The 19,970-nt window shown below is 44.9% G+C and overlaps 1 long non-coding RNA gene across 4 annotated transcripts in view; it reads left to right on the top strand.

The window, feature by feature from the left end:
- LOC309528285 overlaps nt 1-19,970 on the top strand; it is a 182,143-nt gene that overhangs the window by 76,211 nt on the left and 85,962 nt on the right. The window contains exon 3 of one of the 4 annotated variants that reach the window (XR_014217599.1): nt 17,256-17,983. The exons of the other annotated variants lie outside the window; for them this stretch is intronic. This is a non-coding gene — a long non-coding RNA (uncharacterized lncRNA). Of the gene's footprint in view, nt 1-17,255; nt 17,984-19,970 lie in introns of those variants that run through there. 4 annotated transcript variants of the gene reach the window in all.

Below are 19,970 nucleotides of genomic sequence, written 5' to 3' on the forward strand. Positions count from 1 at the left end.
GGTACATCACCTTGAGTGTTTGTGCAGGGTGACATCTAAATAACAGTAGAATCTTGCCCAGTTGGTTGCAAAACCATAAGATCGTAAGAAGAGCTCTGCTGCATCAGGCCAGTTGCCCATCTAATCCAGCCTAACCCAACTAATCCAACCAGATACCTGAGAGAAATCCACAAGCAGGACCCTGGCACAAGAACAGTCTCCCATACTGTGGATTCTACTGTGGCTAGTAGAAAGCAATAGCTTTACCCTCCATGAATTTGCCCAATCTTCTTTTAAAGTCATCCAGGTTGATGGCAATCACTGTCTCCTGTAGGAGCAAGTTCTGTCATAGTTTAACTAGGTCCTTTAGTGGGGCTTACTTCCCAATTCAAATCTTAGCCCCGCCTCAAACTTGGGTAAAATAAAGAGGATTGCATTGCAACCTCTAGACTAACAGTCAAATGCTGGTGTTCTTAAGTGCCCAGGAAACGTGTTGACTCTGAACATGAGAATGTGGGATCGTTCAATCTCCTGTTCTTTGGATAATGGGAACCAAAAGAGAAGTGAGAATGTGATTCATAGTGCTCTGAACTTAAATTAGAGATTAACTGTAAGCCTTCAGGGAAATAAGTGTTGGTTGAAGGGAATCAAACTACCTTTGCATTGGTTGTGGAGGGGTGAATCATGGATAGATAGACTATTGGAAAGGTAGCCAACCTTGTGCCCTCCAGTTCTTTTGTACTACAATTCCCAGCATCCCTAACTATTGGCCATGCTGGCTTGGGCTGATGGGAATTGCAGTTCAACACAACTTGAGGACACCCTATTGGCTACTCCTGGATAATATAATATAATAATAATATAATATATAATATAAATATAAACCACTTATGTACCAAGGTCGGTGATTATCTCAGAGGTACTGAAGGGCAGCACAGGACAAGGAAACTGGGGTGCATTTACAAAAAGTACTGCTGCACACATATAGCTGGAACCTGAATAGCCCTCCATATAAATTTAGTTTAACAATGGCTGCAGTATATTTTTCTGCACAAACACTGGTGGCATAGATATGCACACTGACACACACAAACACAGAGTCCCTTCAGCACCTTGAGTGCCACCATTGCAAAATTGTCAATCAGCTTGATGCCTCTAAACTTGCCGTCCTGTGCACACTTTCCCTGGGACAAAACCATCAACACAATGGGATTGTGATGACAGCAGTCCTTGCACTGAAGCAACGGACAACAACAAACACAACTGGTTAAAAGCACTTAGAAACAAATGGGAAGCATTTGTTATTCTTTTTTAAGCACCTAGAGCCTATTCTAACAAAAAAGGTTTGGTTTTTTAAAAAAAGATTTTAAAAAACATGATAAATCCCCAGACAGATGTGAAATCGGAAGCTTAACAGCAGCAATTTGGGGGAGATGCATACTTAGGATGCAACGTTTTTTAAATTGGACGTAAGGGTATCTACTTTTATGCTTGACAGTCAAACTGGTTACATGTCCAACAGCTGGAGGTTACTGTAGATGGGCTGTGACATAAGAGAGTAGCCACCCATCTGCTGCCTTCCCAGAGTGGAGGAGAATAAATAGCATGCCACATCCCACACACTCCAGCTGTCCCCAGCATCCAGTACTCTGCGACTTGTCTAAAAATAAAATAAGTAACTTTGCTGTTTTTCAAACAAAGGAGGAGGGGAGGGTGCTAGTTGCAGAAAGAAAGGCAGAGGGAGAGGGAAATGGGGTTGTTTTAAAGTATACCTGGGTGGTTGTTTTTTTTCCCAAAGCAGGAAAGGAACAGATCCTCTTGTCCAAAACCTGTACTTCTTGAGAAGCTTTGCCAAAATATGGTGAGTGATAAGTTTTCTATCCTCCCTGCTTTTCCTCTTCCAAGACTGTCATTGTCAGTGCTCAGCTACAGGAAGAAAGTGCTCAGCTGAAGCCAGTGGCATAGCGTGGGTTGCCGGTGCCTGGGGACAGAGTACGCATGCACATTCAACTGCCTAACGGCGTCCACATCACACGGGAGAACGCAGCCACAGAGATAAGAAAAGAAGGGTTGTTCCGTTATTTGGAGAGGTCCCTTCCTGGTTTGCCTGCAGAAAGCATTTTCAATGGAGCCCAGCGACAGAAGTGTGCAGCTGTACTGAGGCAGCATCAGGTGTTGAAATTTTGCACCCTCTAACAATTGTGCATTCGGGGGAACCTCCCCTGTGCCTTCCACCATGCTACATCACTGGCTGAAGGTGGGGCAGAGCCGCTACACAAGCTTGCCAGCAGGTGGGTCGCTGTTGCATCTTGGGCGGGAGAGGGGATGCGGGGAGGCAATGGAGAGGTCAGCATGGTGCCAACACACCAGCAGGAATGGCAGATTGGCTCCACCAGTGCATATTCACCATGCCAGCCTCCCCCCACTCTCGGCTCTTCCTCCCTACCTGCAAGCAACAGCAACCCACCTGCTCCTGGTGCTCAGTGAAATGGGGCAGCAGCTTCCCTGCAGTGAAGAATTCACTGGGCCCATGAAGAATTGATACTCCTCCATCCTGTGCCAAAGCCCTTCAGTGAACTTTCACTAAAAGGTGAGGCCAGGTTAAGGGGGTTGTCTATCAGTTGCCAATCCATGCCTTGAGAAAGCATCCCATGCACTGCAATCTCTACATTTAAAACTACAGAGCTGTGCCACAAATAATGTCCCAAAATTCTCTCTCTCCCCTCCCCTCCATATTTGCAGGCAAAGAAATGGGAGGCAGGGGACATGTTTCACCAAATTTCTCCTGGGATTAAACCAGGGATATACGAAACCGCCTACTGAGTCAGAACATCAGACCATCTTGCTCAGTATTGTCCACACTGATTGGCAGTCGCTCTCCAGGGTTTGGGGCAGCAGGCTGGACAAGCTGGGGACTGAAACTGGGACCTTCTGGATGCAAAGCCCATGTGCTGCCACTGAGCTACAGCTCTTTCCTTCTGCAACAGTTGCTCACGGGTGGGAGTCTTTCTCTCCCCCCCCCTAAGAATTCAGTGCTGGTGGTTGGAAATGGCAGCATCGTCAACCGTCTTGGCAGCCTGGTTGCCATTTTTCATCCTCCACAAAGCCCTAAGCCCTAAAGCTCATGGTTCCCAAATGCCCCCCAGTCCAAGGACCACGTGAAAACTGCTGAAAGTCTTAGCAGACCCCTTAACCATTCTTCTGCCTGCGGAAGCAATTGCCGTGAGCTGTGCTAGATTTTGTATGTTTCCTATGTGTACTTCCATTGCTTTTTTGATTTCTTTTACTGTATTAAAATTTGAATTCCAATTGTAAACATTCTTCGCAGACACGTTGCAGACCACCTGAACGAAGCTTGTGGACCACAGTTTAGGAAGCCCTGTCCTGGACCATTGGGCAGGGGGGGAGCAGCTGCTCTCTCCCCGCCACCAACACACACAAATGGTGGATAATATTTGGAGAAAGTTTTGCAAAGTGGCCTTCCTTTCTAGAAGAGTGAGAAAAATAAAAATATCAATTTTCTCAAGGGGAAATAAAACCCTTTTCTGCTCAGCTCTAGTCAAAAGTTCATGACTCTGATCTGCTGCAAGAGCCCATTTGCTATGCAAGCCATGCTGATCTTCTCAGTCCATTTTCATCAGCCATGTCAACGAGAAAGGACAGGCAAAGAGATAAATACAGAGCCTGGGTGCCTTGCTGAGTGCTGGGCATATTCCATCAGTCCTTCTCTCATTGGGTGGGTGAAATCTGACTCCAAAATAAATCTGGCAATAGGTTATGGGCCCATCTACCTGCCCAACAGATGGTTAACGCTATTGCCAGTCAATTCTTCGGGGAAACTTAGTGCCGTTTCAAGCTTAGGATTGCTGGCTACAACCTTTACCTAAAGGCATTTGCTTTTAAATGGTCCAACAAAACAAGAGAAGAGGTAGCCACAGCTGTTTCTGTCTAGTGTGCTCCTGGTGGTTCTTCCACCCCGTGATAAACCAGCTACGTACTTCAGGCACATTTGACAAAAATGGGTTTCACGTTGTCCCCAAACAAATGAACATTGGGACTGTACTAAAACAGGGGAGCAGGATTTTTCAACATTTTCAATAGATGTGAAAATATCCTACTGGCAACAGCCAGTGGCATTTTTCGGGGGCCACACTGGGAAAGTGGTGTGTGTGTGTGTGTGTGTGTGAGAGAGAGAGAGAGAGAGAGAGAGAGAGAGAGAGAGAGAGAGAGAGGAGTATATGTCTAGAGTAAAAGAAGCCACAAAGAGCCAGTGAATAGCAATGGGCTTCTTCTACACTGTGATCTCCAGTACAATCCCTCATCCCACCATACCAGTTTCAAATACAACTTTTCTCCACTGGCTTGGAAAAGAAGCAACGTCCTCTGACTCGGGTTAGGATTACACATACGTTCAGTCCATCAAGCATCACCATCATTCCATCTCAGCCTTAAGTAATTCCTCTACACATGCTACAGGATCCCTAATTGGCTGGGATCATTCTAAGAAGGAAAGCTTACTGGGGTAGGGGGGAGAGAGATGGTGCCAAATAGCAACTGGGGGGGGGAGGAATACAGAGGCAAAAACACCTACCCCTTAACAAAGGCTTCCAAGTGAATGCCTAGCACTGCCTATTGAATATCTCTTCCTCAGCTGTTTCAGCACAACAGAGGTGTATTGATTTACGGCAAGCTACATTTAAATGATTACTTCATATATTATGATATGCTACATTACATCCTGTTTCTTTTCTACTCCTGTAGCCCAAAGACTTAACTGAAATCAGCGTGTGTCTCAGCTTCATAAAATATGCATGACTTCAGGGGGGAAATATTGTATAAAATTCACCCGCCTTGAGAAATTGCAGAGGATTTGCAGTTGATGATGCTGAAATTCACTTTTGTTTTCTAATGCAATTTCTATGTTTATCAGCCCTCTGCTCTCTGAAACAATTTAAAAAAAGGAGAATAAAACAGATTTTGAACTGGGGGGGGAAATATATTAAGGAAAGCACACAACCCGAAAGCATGATGTTCAGCTCAGAACAGCACTAAGTTATTTTCGCATTTCAGAAAAAGGGAAATCTTTGATAAGCAATTCCTGCAATGCTGTGCACATGGGCTGCTATGCTTAGGATTTTTTCCAAAAATAATTATGCATGTACATAAAGGTTAAAAGGCTTTTTATAACTTTGGGGATCTCACCAGTCTTTCAATTCTCTCTCTCTCCTACATTAAAGGATGCTTTTCTACACATGGGCACAGGGAACGCACAGTGGATCATGTACTTGGGGCAGTTTCCTTATCAATATGCTAAATATCACTTTGGGGTGTGACTGTTGCTCTCTGCCACAAATTCACACAGGCACATTTGCAAAGTGGTCCTTTCTACTGACACATAAAGGGATATGGCAAGCGGTGCAACTCCAGATGTCATTGGACTCCAGATCCTATCATCCCTAAGCTAGCATGGTCAATGGTTAGGAATGATGGGAATTGTAGTTTCCCACCCCCATTCCTGTGGCACAATGTGTGTCTGGTTGTTAACCAGAAGGTTGGTTGTTCGAGCCCACCCAGGGATGGCTGTGAGCAGAATGCCTGCATTGCTAGATGGCCCATGGGTTCCTTCCAACTCTATTATTCTATGATTTCAGGTAATTTTCAAAGAGGTTTCCCTTGACCGTACATGTTTCCCAGTTGTGTGAAAACAAAGAGAAAGGACTAGGCAGTTAAGATGCAGCCAATGTTTGTGTTACCTGCATATCATGGAAAACTCTAACCAGAGGAATATTGAAATTGTTGTTTGTTCTTCTTTTAAATATTTGAAAGCAGCTTCCAGAGGCATTTCTGCCCTGGTTGGCAGGGTATAAATTTACTATGAACAAAATGAACTTGGTAGTATATCAGTTCTGCTAGCGTGAGCTACCTTATTTGTTCCAGGCAGATCAATCAAACTTTTGTTTTGATTACAGAACATTATTGATTGCTTTAAAAATAGGGGAACTTCATAATATACGATGATTGCTCGAGGCAGTTCTCCAGCTATCCTTTATAAACTCTGAATATCTAAAATCACAGGCAGAACTGGGAAAGACTCGAAATGATATGGAAAGAAGTTGGAATTGAAATAGTCTTAGAATAAAAGCACAGGAGGAGATGGAAGACTTTGCATTTCCCCCAGTTCTAGCTTTTTTTTTTTTGTAGAGGTGAACTGAACAAGAATGAGGAAATTATTCCACCAACATCTCTGCTAACAATTGGCTTTTGTCAGGGAGACACTGCTTCCTTGCCAAATGAACTGAGCTCTCGGCCTAGCCGGTCCTCTCTGGGTTGGTATATCATGAGGTACCGATTCAATAGGGAATTGGTTTTGCTGCCGGAATTCAAACTGGAACAAGCAGACGCTGCATTGAGATAAGAAATGCTCTCGCTATGCTCTGCGGATTCATTGTACGTCTGTGCAGTGTTAAGTGTGTGAAATATTCTTTGGCATCCCAGCCATATTCCACATGCCAGCAAGCTCTTGTGTGCATCTTTGTGCCGCTGCCTATAGATTAACTGCACTTGAGTGAATAGGGAAGGGGGTAAAAAAAAAAAAAAGGGCCACAGAAAGTATGGGCATGGTGGAAAGAGTATGAGAAACATGAAAAGGGAAAAGGAGACTGGCAGTGTAGGTGTAAGGAAGGAAGTGACACTTATGTCTCAATCTTGGACAAGTTATTAGGGAGCTCTCTGTGCAGGTTATCTGTCGGTAACACAAGACTTCCTCATGTTTGGCGGCGCTATAGTGACATCTGAGGTGCTCTGGGGAAAGGGACCCCCCCAATTCACTGGCCATGGCAAAGGGCAATACAGAATATGTAGGTTCCTTCGATTTACTGTTATGGATGCTTTAGCTGAGATTCCTGCATCACAGGGGATTCAACTAGATGTTCCTTGGTCGTCCCTTCCAACTCTACGATTCTATGATTCAATAATAATAATAATAATAATAATAATAATAATAATAATAATAATAATTTATTATTTGTACTCCACCCATCTGGCCGAGTTTCAGAAGCCACTCTGGGCAGCTTCCAACAAAGATTAAAAATACATTAAAATGTCACACATTAAAAACTTCCCTGAACTGGGCTGCTTTCAGAAGTCTTCTAAATGTCAGGTAGTTGTTTATTTCTTTGACATCTGATGGGAGGGCGTTCCACAGGGTGGGTGCCACTACTGAGAAGGCCCTCTGCCTGGTTCCCTGTAACTTGGCTTCTCGCAGGGAGGGAAGTGCCAGAAGGCCCTCGGTGCTGGACCTCAGTGTCTGGGCAGAACGATGGGGGTGGAGACACTCCTTCAGGTATACTGGACCGAGGCCGTTTACTAGACGTGTATCACTATATATATATATAGTCCCGAAGAGGTTTGCAATAAAATGCAACAACAACAACAACAAATGAAACAGTGCGTAGTTTCATTGTCACAGATTCTAAGGCAGGTTACAACATACACATAGGGCTGTGTGTTGGCTCCCAAGGAATCCTGGATCCTGAAGTAAATCAGGTTGATGCGAGCCAGTTTAGGATTCAGCAGAAAGGGAGTGAGGTAGCCAGATTAGGTTCACGTGGAGAAGTGACACACACGTGCCACTTATGTGCGCACATCCTTCTTCTACCTGACCACATGTGCAGTCAGGGTTTCCTGTGTATGTCTGCATCTCTCTCTGCCTCCCAACCATATGCTTTTGGACTGTGTGAATTAGCTCTTCATGGTTGCACAACATCATTTCAGTATTAAATAATGTCATTTTATATCTTTCACATTTGGCTAATCATATAGGGATTGGGGTTTGTTTTCCCATGTTCCTCAGTCTGTGTGAGGGTAGCTGGATGGCAGTGAAGGTTTCTGCAGGTAGAAATAAATGCTAGGCAATACTGGTCTCCAGGTCATGTGCCCTGCAATATATCACAGCAACCTGTATCGGTATTGTAGACAGCATTGGCCTTTCAAACCTCTAGGGCAGAGGTTTTCAAACGGTAACCTTTGAAATCACCTCGTATCAAGGCCTTTTTTTTCCAGCCGGAGTGCAGTTCTGCCACTTCTGTGGGTGCCATTGCAAGCCAGAGTTACCACCCCTCCTTGCTTCTTGCCTTTATGTACTTCTGAGAAGTCCGTTTGCCCCTGCCCCTTCCTCTGTGAACCAGCCTATTGCAGGCTGGATCCTCCTCCTACCGCCAAAACTGACCAATGGCGGCAGGAATTGGAGGGTGTTCCTCTGGGCACGGGAGCAAGAGACCAATAGCGGCGCTTGGCCCTACACCCAAGGCAAGTATAAACTGCCAGCCTGCTGGGCCTTTCAGCCTCTCTCTCTCGTGTGCGAGTCTACACTTTTTAAAAAAGATCTATGACTTCACTTTGCTCCTAGCCATGATTGGCCAAGCTACGGGGCAGGGCCAATCTATATTTCTTTTTCTTCAATTCATCTCCCATGAAGCAGTGGCTACAAAACGAGCGAAGGCTCGTTTGCATGAGGACCCTTCCCAGCTGCCCTAGCCATCTACTCGAATCTAAGAGAATGAGGGAGGTGGGGGCACATTTATTTGACCTGCTCCAGAACCAGAGGCACCTGCATCTGTTCAGGGCTTGTCCCAAGTCACTCAATGACTTACTGCAACAACTTCGCTACTGTAACACTGCTCACACCAAGTTAGAACATTGGACCATCTCGCTTAGTATCATCTGCGGCATCAGATAGTGACTCTCCAGGATTTCAAACAATGAGTTTGCCAGGGACCGAACCTGGGACTTTTTGCAGGCATGTAAAGCATGAGTCCTGCAGCTGAGTTACAGCCACATTGGCTTCCTGGATGTCTGCACAATCGTTGCAGTAGACTTAGCTGCGGCACTCAATTACCAAAAAGCACTAATCAGGCCTGTTAGGTTTCACTGCAATCCCTGTGAACTTAGAACACAGTCAACATGCACCCAGTAGACCACTAGTCAGGGAAAGATCAGCAAACCCTCCAACATTTCTCCGATGAGAAACAGGGATGTCCCATTCCATAATGATAACTTTACTATTTATACCCCACACATCTTACTGGGTTGCCCCAGCCACTCTGGGCAGCTTCCAACATAATAAAACATTTAACATTAAAAAAAACCCTTCCCTATACAGGATTGTCTTCAAACGGCTTGGGGGGGTTGGATAATGCCATACGTAAAGGTAAAGGGACCCCTGACACTTAGGTCTACTCGTGGCCGACTCTGGGATTGCAACACTCATCTTGCTTTATTGGCCGAGGGAGCCAGGGTACAGCTTCCAGGTCATGACTAAGCCACTTCTGGCGAACCAGAGCAGAGCACGGAAACGCCGTTTACCTTCCCACTGGAGCAGTACCTATTTATCTACTTGCACTTTGATGTGCTTTTGAACTGCTAGGTTGGCAGGAGCAGGGACAGAGCAACAGGAGCTCACCCCGTCACAGGGATTCAAACCACCAAGCTTCTGATCGGCAAGTCCTAGGCTGTGTGGTTTAACCCACAGCACCACCCACATCCCAGATAATGCCATACTCTCCAACATTTCTCTGATAAAAATAGGGATGTCCTAAGGAAAAGCGGGACATTCTGGGATCAAATCAGAAACCAGGATGACATCTGTAAATCAGGTATGTCCCTGGAAAATAGGGACACTTGGAGGGTCTGGATCAGTAGCATTATCCAGCTGTCTCCTAGGGAAGCTTGTTCACTATTCTGTGTCTTTTCATTACAGAACCATAACTTTGCAAGCATTTCAGCAATAATTTTTACAGCATCTGTACGAACCCAAATCTTTACAAGAACTTTTACAGACTCTCACCAAGTACAGTTCATAGTGCATAGTAGTTAGGAAAAAAAGACCCCTCTTCATTTCCACATCTAATCAGGTTCCAGACCAGAATCTCCCCTGTGCAGCTAAATCCAGATTATTGGACGTATCTGAACATCTAATAATATTTGCTTAAGCCCATTCGAAACACAAGCAGCTCTCAAGGAGCAAATACATTTTTTTACTGCAGCTTCTTGAGATCTTCTTTGCATAATGGTTTTATTTGGTAATTTAAGTTGAACATCTATAAGAAAGCAAGCTGTCTTGTTGCTCACTTCCCTTAAAAATGCACCCTAAAACTAAAATATACCGCACAAACAGCAGGCCCGTTTTCTTTATCAAGCTGCTGCTTATGCCTCAAGCAGGACGCTTATAGTCTGTGTATTTTTATTATAGTCGGGTAAAAAAAACAAAAACCTTTCAACCTAAGAGACTCAAGCAGCTGTGAATCAATATCACACGGCTGTGATTTCTATGGCAACCAACTCCGATATTTGGGGAAAAAATAGTACGTGTGAACTTTCTCCTTCTTGAACACTTACACAGGGTTCTTTGATCTGAGAATGACTTTTCCAACTAATTATACACACATCTAAATAAAATCATATGATAGTGATGTGATGTTACGGCATTTTTTTCCTTTTTTTGAAAAAATGAGGTTACTGTTTTAATTAAATGAGGTTATGCTGGTACAACTCAGTGCAGCTTATTGTGGGTTTTTATGTTCAATTCAGAGAAAAGCATGCATGCAAAAGCACCACTGAAATCAGCAGCTTTGATTTATGTATTAGATCAGTACCCTACAACATTCCGCAGATGAAAATGGGACATTTCTCGCTCTCCTCCCAACTGACCCTCCTTAACCCCCACCCCATTTTTGCCCCCACCTCGGCAGAGCATTTCCTTTCTGAAGCAGGGCAAGTGCCGTCACCACTTCATCACTGGGACACTGCACAAAGGGCCCCCACCATCCTGGAAAAAAACCCTTAATCCTGATTTTGTTTTATTTTATTCTTGGATGGGTAGATTTACAAATAAATAAATAAATAAAATTTAGAAAGGGGCAATATTAGACAAGGATGCACAAAGCACACACATACAAATCAAGATTCCTTGCACTCTGCTCCACTCCATCTTTCTTCCTGCCCAGGCAGGGGTGGAGGAAGGGGTGTGTGGTGGGTGAGGGCTACCCTGGGTGTCACCACTGAGGGGGGTGACAAAATGCCAGGCCGCACTCACTGTGGGGCCTGCAGCGCTCCCGAGCCTGGGAGAGGCGCAGTGGCTTGGGCGTGTACAGGCTCTGCACTGTCCAAACAGTCCACCCGCTGCCTCCCCCCCAGCTGTAGGGTGGCTGAGTGGGAGCAGGCAGGCAGACTCTGGAGGCTCCATGGTGCGCCCCGCCCCTATGGCTGCCAAGACCATATAACGCCGGTTCTGAAAGATCTTCATTGGCTCCCAGTACGTTTCCGAGCAAAATTCAAAGCGTTGGTCTGACCTTTAAAGCCCTAAACGGCCTCGGTCCAGTACACCTGAAGGAGTGTCTCCACCCCCATACTTCAGCCCGGACACTGAGGTCCAGCGCTGAGGGCCTTCTGGTGGTTCCCTGACTGCGAGAAGCCAAGTTACAGGGAACCAGGCAGAGGGCCTTCTTGGTAGTGGCACCCTTCCTGTGGAACGCCCTCCCACCAGATGTCAAAGAGAACAACAACTACCAGACTTTTAGAAGACATCTGAAGGCAGCCCTATTTAGGGAAATTTTTAATGTCTGACACTGTGTTGTTTTTAATATTCGGCTGGAAGCCGCCCAGAGCGGCTGGGGAAACCCAGCCAGATGGGTAGGGTATAAATAAATTATTATTATTATTATTATTATTATTATTATTATTATTATTATTATTATTCCTCTGCTGCTGTGCCCAGGGCAGCTCTGTCCTCTGCCTGCACCTCAAAGCCACATGTGTTATGTGGGGTTGGACCTCCGTGGCGACGGCTTTCTCTCCTCTTCCTTGCCCACTCTCCAGCAGCTGCTACAAGATGCCCACAGGAGAAGGCTGGCAGTGGCAGGCGTGAGGAGGCCATGGAGAGGCGACGGATGCTCTCTCACAGCTGCCACTGCTGCCACCGTGGTTGCTCAGGACGAGCGCAGGTCCATCGTCCCCCTGAAGTTCGTCGGCAGCAGCACTGGCAGAGAAGATAAGGACATTCTGGGATCCAATCAGAAGCTGGAATGGGTTTTTGGTTTGTTTGCTTTTTGTAAGTCTGGGACTATACCTGGAAAATCGGGACACTTGAAAGGTATGTAGATCCAAGCACATTACACACATCTGAGCATTTCATTCTGATGGATCTTACTGATACATTTAAGTTCATGTAGGTTTGCAGTCATGTGTACATCTGTTTCCTGTAATGTGTTGTGAACCAACCTGAGATCAGTGGGTATTGGGTGGAATCATCATCATCATCATCCGTTGCACAGGTGGTCTTTCATGTACAACAGTATCAAACACCATAAAATAAAGAAAACCACATGTTTCTGTTCCTTTTTGCTTCTTTTCCTATCTAAGGCCTGACATAATCATTTTTGGAATAACTATTTGGACATTGCTAGGTTTTGCTACCCCATAACTTTTATGAACCTCCGTGGTTCAGGGCAGCAGACTTCCTGTCAGGTTCTGTTACCTTTCACTGATTCTTCCACACTTTTTCTAGGGGCAGGCAACTCACTTCAAATTTTGTCAAACCCTCCATACCACATCTGTTCTCCGCAATGTGCTTGATCAAGGAGATGAGCAAGATGGGAGGGAGTGTGTCTGTGGTGTCTGTGTGTTAGCATTTTATTTATTTTGGTGCTGGAACAATGTCAGCACTCAGAAGTTCCTAGGTATAGCCAGAGAAAGGATAGGAAGCTCTGAAAGGCAAAACAAACCTGGAAGGATTTGAAGGAATTGTCACACTTTGGCAAGAGGAGACCACAAAAAAGATCTAAAACAACAGAGCGAAGCAAGATTCAAATGGAGCATTTGCAATTCACTACCCATTATGATAAGCAGGGACAAACCTAGACAGCATCTTAAAAAGCAGAGACATCACCTTGCTGACAAAGGTCCGTATAGTTAAAGCTATGGTTTTCCCAGTAGTGATGTATGGAAGTGAGAGCTGGACCATAAAGAAGTCTGATCGCCAAAGAATTGATGCTTTTGAATTATGGTGCTGGAGGAGACTCTTGAGAGTCCCATGGACTGCAAGAAGATCAAACCTCTCCATTCTGAAGGAAATCAGCCCTGAGTGCTCCCTGGAAGGACAGATCCTGAAGCTGAGGCTCCAATACTTTGGCCACCTCATGAGAAGAGAAGACTCCCTGGAAAAGACCCTGATGTTGGGAAAGATGGAGGGCACAAGGAGAAGGGGACGACAGAGGACGAGATGGTTGGACAGTGTTCTCCAAGCTACCAGCATGAGTCTGACCAAACTGCGGGAGGCGGTGGAAGACAGGAGTGCCTGGCGTGCTCTGGTCTGTGGGGTCATGAAGAGTCGGACACAACTAAACGACTAAACAACAACAGCAACATGATAAGCAGGAGCTAGCAAAAATGGACACGATATACCCTCCGACATTTTCATCCCCACAAGCAGAATGTCAGAGTGCTTCTGTGATTCCAGGATGTCCTGCTTAAAATGGGGCAGTTGCGGGTGTGGCATGGTGTTGATAATTCCATAGCACGGAGGGGTGGGACATCAAATGAAGCCTAATCTCCCTTGTTTCATTTGCTGCTAAGGATGGGGGAGAAGCTTCACATTTATACACAGACTGACTTATTTAGCATTTCCCATTCTCTCTTGCAAAACTATAGACAAATTTTAAAGGATGCCTTTCCCAAATCCAGTCTCCCAATCTTTAATTTGGATTGCTATACCTAAATCCTGTTCTCATGAGATTTTGAGGAGTTCCAAAGGTGACTTCAACCAATATAGATTATATTTCGGAAACTGAAGTGTTTTTCTCCTCTTTCGTTGTGTTTAATAAATTTTCATATTGTGTTAATGATCTAAGTGCTTGTGCCATCACATGTTCTTGTACAATAAAGCTATGCATTTGATTAAAAATGAGCCAGATTGTGTTGGGTGTCTTTCATTGCTAATTTCATTTGACTAATAGATATATTATGACAGATGATAGATAGATAGATAGATGATAGATAGATAGATGATAGATAGATAGTGTGTGTGTGTGTATAAAACAGATATTACACACACATACACACACATTATAAAAATCACATACAGTGGTACCTCGGGTTACATACGCTTCAGGTTACATACACTTCAGGTTACAGACTCCCCTAATCCAGAAATATTACCTTGGGTTAAGAACTTTGTTTCCGGATGAGAACAGAAATTGTGCTCCGGTGGTGCAGTGGCAGCAGGAGGCCCCATTAGCTAAAGTGGTGCTTCAGCTTAAGAACAGTTTCAGGTTAAGAACAGACCTCCAGAATGAATTAAGAACTTAACCCGAGGTACCACTGTAATGTATATAGGCCATTGGATTCCATCCGTTCAAATCACTTGTCTCCATTTTGAAAAGAAATTGAGAAGCACTGATATACTATTGAAATTAACGGGGAAATAATAAGTGCTAATTTGGATTTCCAGTTTTCCCAAATTTGAGAAGTGCTATTTATAAATGGATTTCATACAGAATTTATTATATTTTAGTTAAGGGTTTTAAATAGTAAGACCCATAGGGGGAAAGTTTACTGGTTTATAGTTTCTATATCTACCCAATGTTGGGTTATCTCTCCCTTGCTGATGTATAAAAAGGTAAAGGTACCCCTGCCCGTACAGGCCAGTCGTGTCCGACTCTAGGGTTGTGCGCCCATCTCACTTAAGAGGCCGGGGGCCATCGCTGTCCGGAGACACTTCCGGGTCACGTGGCCAGCGTGACGAAGCTGCTCTGGTGAGCCGGCACCAGCGCAGCACACGGAAACGCCGTTTACCTTCCCGCTATAAAGCAGTACCTACATATCTACTTGCACTTAGGGGTGCTTTCGAACTGCTAGGTGGGCAGGAGCTGGGACTGAAAGACGGGAGCTCACCCCGCCGCGGGGATTCGAACCGCCGACCATGCGATCGGCAAGCCCTAGGCACTGAGGTTTTACCCACAGCGCCACCTGCATCCCTTCTTGCTGATATATAGCAGCTCTCTTAACTGGAATGCAGAACAATACAAATATGAATTCACCCCACACCTGATATCTATACGAGGAGGAGAGGTTTAAGATTCTTCATGGCACTGAGATCACAGACAGATAGGAACCCCATTGCCTTGCACTGCATCTTCCATACCACCAATATGGATATCAGATGGACAGTCTTTAAATAGTGGTGACGAGAAAAATAAAATCAGGCAGGCAGAGAGCAGCTGAAGAGTCAATTTTCGTGTGTGTGTGTGTGTGTGTGTGTGTGTGTGTGTGAATGCAGACTGTGGAGCAATTATGCTGTGTATCAAAAGTCTGGCCAAATGGCACATCCTATAAAGGTTCAGTCTTGCTGAAGGAAGGATAAAAATAGCCAACGGCCACTGCAGCTTGTGAAGCTTCAGTAGCTTAAGTGAGATAGGAGGGAAGCCAACAGGAGGAGGAAAAAGCATGTTCTCCTTCATGGAGAGCACGTGTTGCGGTGGGGGTTGACAAGACACTCCAAAGTTGTGGGGCGGGCTAATTGATCATTGGTCACTGTTGTGATTGGACTTCCCTTGTTGTTGGGAAGAAGTTAATGTTGCCATTCTGTGATTGACAGCCAGAAATGCTAAAACTCCTTGCATGAAGCGTAGAGCTTCCTCTTTTCGCCCGTGCATCGGATTGCCCGTCCCCCCTCCCTATATTTAGGGTTGTTCGCATTGACCTTGCTATGCCTGTCATGGGGTTGTCTGCTCTTGGGGCAGGGGCCCGGTAGGAATTTTGTCCATCTGGCTGATTGGCTGGTGCCATTTGGTTTTTTGTCTACTGCGTAGCAAATCGTCACAACTTGTAAGTTTGCGGTTAGGCATTGGTTTATGGTTTGGTTGGTGGAGGGGCATGGATTGGCTGTGCCTGCCCCTCTAATGCTGCTGCTGCAAGGGATTCTGTTAAAGGAATACAGGGGCTCACCATTGCTTTTGTCTGAACCCTGTCAAGGAGCTAGGGCCACGCAAGAGTCCCTGGTTGCATTTGGGGAGGGCTGAGGGCAGGTTCCCTGCTCCGTCGCTACCCCCAAATGTATTCCCCTTTTCTGACTTTCGCAGGCTAGCGACATGTCAGTCTGTCCCCCACTGGGGGGCAGATAGTCGCAACCAATGCCTAAGCAACCACTCACATTTTTGTATTTTAATAAAGTTGTGGCCAAAAATTATGCCCAAAACCTTAAACAAAAGTTCTGTGTGATGTGTGAGTTATTTGGGGTGGCTTGGGGACCTCGACACACAACTGCTAAAGAAGGTGTGCATCTGAACTGAGCAGGCTATGTTGAGGTTCAGAAAACATTTCCCTAGCTTGGGAATATATTGCCACATCTTAATAAAAATGTCTTTCTTGGGATCAATAGCCCAAGAAAACCATGGGTGCCATCCTTCAGAGCTTTAAAATTTGTTGCTGTGTTATTACATATCATTCCTGGTTTCTACCTGTTTTGAAAGGCAGAGGTCCAGCAGGATGTCTAAAAAGAAGGCTGGACCGGCCCAGAAGTTCAGTTTAAGCTGAGAATTCAGAGACAGATGGGTAAGGAAAGCAGCACTCCCATGGTAGCTACCCGTATTCAGACTGCCAACTTGCCAGCCATCTGGTCAGAATTTCAAACCACACAGCAGAAAAAGAAAATGGAAAGAAAGACGAGAGAAAGGATGGATTTGAGTGCAACGAGGGTCAAGAGGGAAATGAGGCCGTTTGTAGGACATGCAGCTGGGATGCTGATTAAAATGTTCATACACAAAAATATGGTGTTTTCCATAAAAAAATAAACAGTATTTAAAAAGCCTGTGGTTCTATCATTTAATAATGTCCCTGAACCAGTTCTTTATGATGCCATTGCTTAAGCAGTTCATAAAAATAAAAAAAATAAAAAATTTAGATGACCATTTTTGAAACTGACAGGAAGTTTGGATTCCCAGCCCCCAGACCTCAATAAGGGGAGAATCTGTTTATTTTTCAATTCATTCAGGTTTCACTGATCATGTTCCAATATGTCCTCAATTATTCATTTTAATTCAATGTGCTCAATGTATGCATGTGTGTGTTTTCACTTGTGGGTAAAAAGCACCACAAGATTTGTATTGTTAAGATTTGACTGATGCTGAAGTCTTGTGTGTGCATACCTTACTCAATGTTGAATTCTGTTGAGGGTTATAGTCCAATGGTTCTCAAACTGTGGGGGCATCCTCCTCTGCTTGTAGGACATGGAGCAACTGGAAGACATTCAAATTTCATGTGAGGCAAAGAATACTGAGGCAGGAGAAACCTTTCGCCCATCACCAGCCAAAGGCATGGATGGACTAAACATCATCTGTCATAAGATCCTTGTTATGGGAGGATGATTCCACAATGGCATGTTGTTGCCTGTGGCAAAGGACAAGATGAGACTCGCTCCCAGACCTCCATTTTATGTACTTGACTGGCTCTTGAGACTCATTCCAGCGATAAAAACATGGCAACATTCTCCACCACACCTGAGGGCAGGCTAGATTTGGGGGTACAAGGCAGGCATCAAGGCCAGCAACAATCAAGGACCTGAGGAGAACTAGCCAGGTGGGGCGAGTTGCTGGCACCCACCACTATCTACCACCTGAGGCCTCCCATTCTGTCTAAGGGTAGAACCGGCCCTAATTATTGCTCCGACACTTGACCCATCATCCCAATCTGATATGATATATTCCTGCTTTGTTTTTCATTTGGTTTTTTTTCTTTCTGTAGTTTTATGCGTTGGAGGCAGAGATGTCTTGTTTTATTCCTCTTTCAGATTGCATTGTTGAATTAGCATCCTAATACACACGGTTGGCGCTGTGGGTTAAACCACAGAGCCTAGGACTTGCCGATCAGAAGGTCGGTGGTTCGAATCCCCACGACGGGGTGAGCTCCCGTTGTTCGGTCCCAGCTCCTGCCAACCTAGCAGTTCGAAAGCACATCAAAGTCCAAGTAGAGGTACTGCTCCGGCGGGAAGGTAAACAGCGTTTCCATGCACTGCTCTGGTTTGCCATAAGTGGCTTAGTCATGCTGGCCACATGACTCGGAAGCTGTACACCAGCTCCCTCAGTCAATAAAGCGAGATGAGTGCCGCAACCCCAGAGTCGTCTGCGACTGGACCTAATGGTCAGGGGTCCCTTTACCGTTTTACACACAGCTTTGCACATGACTGTGCGAAAGGATCTTTGTATGTTCTGCTGTGGAATGCAGATGCTGTGGAACTGCTGAGGTTTGAGAAGTATAAATTTAAAAGGTGGGTGAGGCTCAGAAAGCTTAGGGAAACACTATTGACTCTAAACTGCAGATATAGGAAGTCTGTTGAAGTCTGGAACCTAGGACCATCACTCATCACTGGACAAGCTTGGGGCACAATCCAACCCTCTGATTTGCCAGTAGTAGATGTTGGAGGACTTCCTTCATCTAGTCTAGAATAGCTCCACTGGCTTCTGGCAGTACAGAGATACTAGTGTCACTTCACTGGTGCTGAGCTTCCCGTCCTGTCCTCCAGCATGCTCCCTGCCAGCAGTTGTCCAGGGAAAGCTCTGAAACAGGGACTGGAGAGGAACTGAGCTGGCCCAGAATCCAATGGATCCTCCAGATGGAGCAGAAAAGATTATTTATGTATGCGACCACGGCTGCACGGATGTTACTGGCCCAGAAATGGAAAGAAGATAAAGTCTTCTTTCTAGAGATGAATGGCACATTAAGTTGATGGATTATGCCGAAATGGCAAAAATAACCAGAAGAATCAGGAATCAGGAAGACCAGAAGTTTAATATGGAATGGGGGGAATTGATAATTTATCTAAAAAAATCATTTGTAAACAGTTAAAATCATTAGTAGGATTGTAATAACACTTGTAGTTTAACACAATAGAGATGTAAAAGAATTTGGATCATCATAAAAGATGCAGGAAGAAATGATTAATAATAAGACCCACAAAGGGGAGGATGAAAGTCCAGGAGATTTCAAGGAATCTTGTTTTTATGATGTATGTTGAATATATGAGCGTAAAATGTTAATTTGAAAAACCAAATAAATAAATTTACCAAAATAACAATAATAACCCAGTGGTTCCTGGACCTGCCCCCTTGCCATCACCTAAGGGCATTAGTCCTGATCCTGATCTCAATGTTATACCAGCTCTGGGCTGGCACAGCTCGGATAAGGCTATTGCTTGCCTCGTGTGAGAAACAGAGATTATGCTGCTATGTCACACCCCATTGCTGCCTGGCCAGGGTTTTGGATTAGTCTGTAAGCCATTCATCTTTAAATACATTCCCACCCGCCTCCCCCCAATTAAAAGAGTTGCATTTGAATATATTGCTGGTGTCAATAGAGGCTGCTCCTCTGTTCGGCTGAGAGAGAAATCCGGATGTCATTCGCTGATAATAAGGAAGGTGTTATCCCATTACTTTGATTCACCCATTCAATTATACTTGCTTCATAAGGCAAGTGGGGAGATGGTGGCTGCTTTGCTGTGCTCAGTTCCCTTTTCTCTGTTTTTAATGAACTGCTTGGAATTAAACTCTTGCTATATTCTAGCTGGAAAACAATTAACCTCCAGATTCTCCACTGGATCTTCTGAAAAGCCTTTTTCAATTTCGGAATGCCACAATGAGAGTGGGGCTATGCCTGAATGGCCAGCATTGATCAACCTCGTGTGTGTTGCCACAGGCATCTAAGAACCGTTCCTCATTATCAATTCCCTCGAGCAAATGAATGGACAAATTCTTGAGACTGAACATGACTCGATATTGGCAGAGTAAACGTGCCTTGATATATTGGTGATAAGAATTGCTTCCTGAGGTAGCAGCTGTTGGGGCGCTTCCAGATTTCAGTCCAGAAAATGGTCTGGAGCTAGCTAAGCCCTGGTCATCACAGGAAACAGAAGGAGAAGGCAGAGTAGAAGGTACCACTTCAAGCTG

This window comes from Podarcis vaucheri, assembly GCF_965113315.1.
Source record: "Podarcis vaucheri genome assembly, chromosome: 3".
Classification (NCBI taxonomy): domain Eukaryota; kingdom Metazoa; phylum Chordata; class Lepidosauria; order Squamata; family Lacertidae; genus Podarcis; species Podarcis vaucheri.